This window comes from Pinus tabuliformis, chromosome J, assembly GCF_031772625.1.
Source record: "Pinus tabuliformis cultivar Carrire ecotype Pingquan chromosome J, CPIR1, whole genome shotgun sequence".
Classification (NCBI taxonomy): domain Eukaryota; kingdom Viridiplantae; phylum Streptophyta; class Pinopsida; order Pinales; family Pinaceae; genus Pinus; species Pinus tabuliformis.
Genome location: NC_142295.1, coordinates 1,455,759,959 through 1,455,765,958, shown reverse-complemented (window position 1 = coordinate 1,455,765,958; position 6,000 = coordinate 1,455,759,959).

Sequence of the window (6,000 nt, the reverse complement as noted above, 5' to 3'; positions counted from 1 at the left end):
AATGAAGGATTTCATGGAACTGAGTAGAGATTGGTTCGAAATTCACCTGGAAATACTCAAGCATTATTTTGAAAGGCGATGATGAAACTGGAGAGTTCTATTCTGTTGCTTTTAAAAATAACTATTAATAGCGGGGACAAAGATGATCCATATAGGGAAGAATTGTAGGAGTAGGATTGTTTCTAAAATTATATCTATAGGCAAGTCAAGGTACTACTACAGAGGATTAGTGCAGGTGCATCCAAATTCTTAGAATGCAAGGAATTTTTCACAGTGTGATTCGATGCCAATTGGTGACCAGGTAGTTGCAAATAATTATCGTTACATTCAAGTACAATTTGAGTTGCATTCGAAAGTCTCTAATTTCATCTACTGATAGTCCTTCTTGTGTCCTTATCTCTCTTAATTTCATTTTGGTAGGATTGGAATGGGTTAAAAAAGCAAGCATATCATTGAGTAAAATAGACACCCACATGTCACTACTTGTCATTGTGCATACTCTTTGTTTTTTATACTATTAGAAGTGAGCAATATGATGTGTGCACAACTAAAAATCTTAGCAAGCATGATGAATCGAGTCTTAGCGTGGAAATAAAAACCAATAATCATAAAATATCAATAAATTTGTGACATAGTAAAACCACAATGAAAGATTCTATGTCAACATTATCTATTTAGTGCAAGATACTAATATTTCATAAATTTCAAAGATGGTGGATGTCATAAAGATGCCCTCAAGAAAATTTATTGACTTGAAGATAAGATGGGCAGTGCAACTATTTAATTTAAATAGGGTAAATTTATTTAATTGAAACAAGTTTGAAAATCACTAGAAACACCACCCCTCTTTATTTTAAATAGGCTAAATTTACGTAATTAAAACAAGTTTGAAAATCACTAGAAAAACCACCCCCACATCATTTTATTTCCAGTTTTACAAGATAATATTGAATAAAATTATGAGCACTTCCATTTAAATTGATTGTACATAAAATAAAAAAACAAGGTTGATGCTTTTAAAAGTTGTATCCATCATTAAATATAAGATATGACGAGGATGGCTCATTATTTTAAAGGCTATATCCATCACCAACTATAAGATAAGAGTTAATGAAACGAGAAAAAGTTTGTCTTGACATAACATTTAAACTTCATATTACTTATAACTCATGCATATTGTATCTTATTGTGCATATGTTAATTGTATAATCCCAATCTGAGTAGTTTTTTACATTTAAATTGTCAAATATGTAGAAGCTACATTACACTAGCTTAAATCTAAACACAAATAAAATATCAGAAATATGGCAGGGGAATGAGTAAGAATTTTCACACTAGTTTAAAATTTCCCCTTGGTTGGTGAAGAACCAATTCAATTCTATTTTTGGTGGAGTATTAAGTTATTGACCGAAGATAAAAAAATGTTGGTCTCTTAAATGGCTAAAAAATTATATTTAGATATTTAGAATGTTATATAGAAGTTACATTTCACGTAGCTATATCTACTGACGTAACTATAATATTCCAACTCCATTTTTTTTAATAGAAGTTACATTTAAGTTTTTTTGATAGAAGTTACATTTTACATAGCTATATCTAGCCCGATATAACTATAATCTTCCAACTCCATCTTTTTGGACACTTTTTAACATTTTGAAGATTTGTCTATTTTAGTGCGATTATGCAATTAAATAGTTGATATTGTTTAAGACATCTCCCATTTGCAACATTTTGAATTCTTAAGTGGGATCTTGGGTAGTTTTTTGTTACTACCATATATCATGTTTTAAGTAGATGGTGTTTTATAATTCACCCAAGAGACTCTAGGAGCAACCTTGAATTGCATGTCTGTTTCCACTATACATCTAATATTTGCAACCTTTTCCACGTGAAGAACCCAATAGCCCATGTTGAACATGAAGCAAGTACGTCAAAAATTAGGGAATATCAATTATTCTATTTTTAGAGGGGGATAGATCCAGATAAGGCAACGATAACTATCATAAATGCCCTTTGTAGGTTGTATTTTATGAAATCCCTGTAGAATTTGTTATTCAAGTAAACAAATTGATGAATTTGAAGCTTTAAGGTAGTGCTGAATAGTTGTTACAAGGTATCTCTATAACACTCTATATCTACATGATTCTAATGCCATGAGATGGTATCTCAATAATACTATTGCCTACTGATAGGTGCTAGACATAGATAGCTTTGTCATGCCCTATAGGTAACTCATATAATTATATTTCTATGAAATCTTGGAATGCGTTCAGAGTTTGTCTCAGATAAGGAAATATGTGTGTACTCTTGAATTTATATATGTTGTAATGAGATCAAGAATAAAGTTGTCATTGCAAATAATTGGGATCTACCATGTAATTTTACTTTACTACATGAAATTCTTGATTTGTTACGTCCCAACTAGTTAGGGTTGAATTTATTTTTATTGTAATGAGATTAAGAATAAAGTTGCCATTTTAATCACTAAAATCTACCATGTAATATTGATTCACTACATATATTAGGTCAATACTTCTTTCGCTCAGCAACCCTAATGGTCAGGCAGCCATGAGTTAGGTGGTGCTTTGAAGAAATACAGACTATGGCGAGAGGCAGACCCAGACACTAAGAATTAGAGGAGAATGACAGAGGAGGAGAAGGGGGCAGTGATCCCCTCCTATCGAGATGCAATGGCAGGGGAACGTCAAAACACCAGTAACCAGGCAAGAGAAACAAGAAAACCAAGACCAGTCCTTGGAGCAAGATGGCATGAATGAAACAGAGGAAAATGTTTATCACCTGCAATAGAGAAACCAAGATTCATAATCCCGATGAACAAAATGGAGCGATACAAAAGTTATATGAAAGACTATCTGCTTATATGCAATTTTATTAGAGTATGGCAAACGAAAAAGGACCTCACCAAATGGATTCAGCAAAAGTGGCAACCCCACGGCCACATTGAGCTAAAGTGGGGAGAAAGACGCTTCTTCACGGTAATATTCTCGAACTTGCAAGATAAAGAAAACGTTTTTGAGATTGGCCCTTACTTTCATTATAATGCCGGATTGTTCATGAGATACTGAAAAGAATGCTATGGCCCGGACAAGGAAAAATTCCTGGTAGCCCTGGTGTGGGTTAGGTTATTTGGCCTCCCCGCAAACTTTTGGGACCGAGAGATTCTAGAGGGCATAGGAAACACAATAGGAAGATTTGTCAAAATAGCAGAAATGACAAAAAAAGGAAGATACACCTCATACGCTAGAATTTGTGTCTACATGAATATCACTGACCCCATCCCCGATACAGTAGAACTAGAGTATCATGAAGAGGTCTAATAGCAAACCCTCGACTACGAACATATTCCATTTAGATGTAGAAGATGTCATGAGTATGGACATCTTTCTAAGGAATTATTCCACTAAATATAGAAGAAGAGGAGAACAAGAATAAACAACAGAGGAAAAACTAAGAAGACAAGGAAGGGTTTCAATAAGTAAACAAAGAAAGAAGAAAAACAAGAGTGAACACTAGCGAGGGAAAGAAAGAACAACAAGCCCAGCCCAACAGAACAAAAAACTTTGAAATACTACAAGAAGAAGAAGAAGAAGATAACAATGAGACTCAAACAATGGACTATCAAGGGGGAAAAGGAAAAGAAAGTAGCACAAGCCAAGGCAAAACAAAACCCAAGAGGAAAGCCCAAAGCGAGACAATAGAGAAGGAGGAAAAGGAAGAGAGGGAGAGGATGGATAACACTCTAATGAAAATAGAAACAAGTAGAGGAGAACAACTAAGCATGGAGGAAGAGGTGTTGAGGAAACTATTAAATGAATGGAGACACCTAGATAAACGATTCATTCCAGAAGAGAAAAAATGACTATACAGAGAAACATTTCAACTGTATCAAGCGAAACATGGACAAGGGAAAATGGAGATAGCAGAACAACTAGGCCTTCAACATGATAGCACCCAAGACTACCCTAGAAAATAAAAAGTTGGAAATAAAAGAGGTCAAAGAAACCTACAGTAATTGATAAAGATCATGGGAGAAATGCTAGTAAATACAGGGAGGGTAGTACCACTATCGGCGGTATTCCACCAAATTAACCAAGAAACCCAATGATAACCACATCTTGGAATATAAGAGGCCTTAATAGTAAAGGAAAATAGAGGCACTTAGCGGAAAGGCTAAGAAAAGAGAAACCTCAACTCATGCTGATAAAACAAACAAAATTTTTAGGAAGGAAAATGGAGGAAATCCTAAATAAAATAAAACTGAAATATGAATGAATGATGATAGATGCGAAAGGCAGTGTGAGAGGCATAACAATACTATGGAACCCTACAGAGATTACTGCATATTACTAGATAGGCATGAAAAGAATCCTCACGGGGTGATTCCGGCTAATAGGAAACAAAGAATGGTTTCTAGTCTCTCCAGTATACAGTCCTCATAACCCAGCGAAAAGAGGAAGTTTCTCCTTCAATTACAACAGCTTTGAAAACTCCATGAGGAGAAACAATGGATGATAGAAGGTTTCTTTAACTTGACAACATCAATAGAGGAGGAAAAAGGAAGTCTGCAAAGAGAAGAGCCAGAGATAGAGAGGTTCAGGGATCTTCAAGCATAACTAAATTTGGTAGATATCCTAACCATAAATGGAAAATACACGTTGAACAATCGAAGGGGAGGAAGTAGACATATAGGATCTAGGTTAGACAGATTCCTAGCAATAGAACACTTTATTGGGAAATATATTTTCTATGAAGCAACAATCCTCTCATGTTTAGGGTTGGACCATTGGCCTATTAAACTAGAAATAGCTATGAACCATCAAAATAAAATAGACACTTTAGGTTTGAGGCATGCTGGCTAAGAGAAACCACCTTTATCAATAAAATGAAGGATTGGTGGAAAGGGAATGAGAATGTGATGGAAGGAAGAAACCAAATGCACACCTTTCAACTCAGAATAAAAGATATAAAAGGGAGGATAAAGAAATGGAACAAAGAAAAATTTGGAAACATACAAAAGGAACAAGAAACACTCCAAATAAAGATGAAACAAATACAACAGAAAATCATAGAGGAAGGAAGAAGCGAAGAGCTGGCAGAAGAAGATGGATTGGTGCTAAATAAATTGGAAGAAAGGAGAAAACAAGAGGAAATCCTTTGGAAACAGAAGTCAAGTTTTCAATGGCTAAAAGAAGGAGAAAGAAACATGAAATTCTTCCATTAAGAAATGGTATAGCATAGGCAACAAAACAGAATTTTCTTCCTAATGCATTAGCAAGGCAACAGGCTAATACAGAAGGACAAAATGGAGAATCTGCTGGTTCAACATTTCAAAGGGCTCCTGACATAACCAAATATCAGAAGGGAGGACAACATTCACAAAATTAATCAAAATATACCCAATCAAGTAAGTAGAGATTAGAATTTGGCTCTACTAAGAGTAATAACGAAAGTGGAGGTGGAGGAGGTAATAAAAAATATGGCAAAGAATAAAGCACCTGGGCCTAATGGCTGCACCACATAATTCTTTCAACCAATGTGGACCTTCATGAGCAAAGACATAGTGAATGTAGTAGAGGAATCTATATGCACCAAAAGAATTCATCCAGCCCTGAACGCCACATTTCTAACCCTGATACCGAAGATAGAGCACTCAGAAGAACCACAAGGATTCTGACCTATAGCTCTCTATAATGTTATATAAAAAATATTACCTACAATAATGGTGAACCGACTGAAACCAATACTACCTGGGTTGATATCCCAAGAGCAGACAGGGTTTGTCAAAGGCAGACAAATAACAAACGGCATAGTGGTGGCACAAGAAGCAATACACTTATTGAAAAATTCAAAAACCAAAGGGATACTAGTAAAATTAGACTTAGACAAAGCTTATGACAGATTAAATTGGGAATACCTTCAAAAAATCCTAAAGGCATTTGGATTCGATGAAAGACAGATAAGTTGGGTAATGTTAATGCT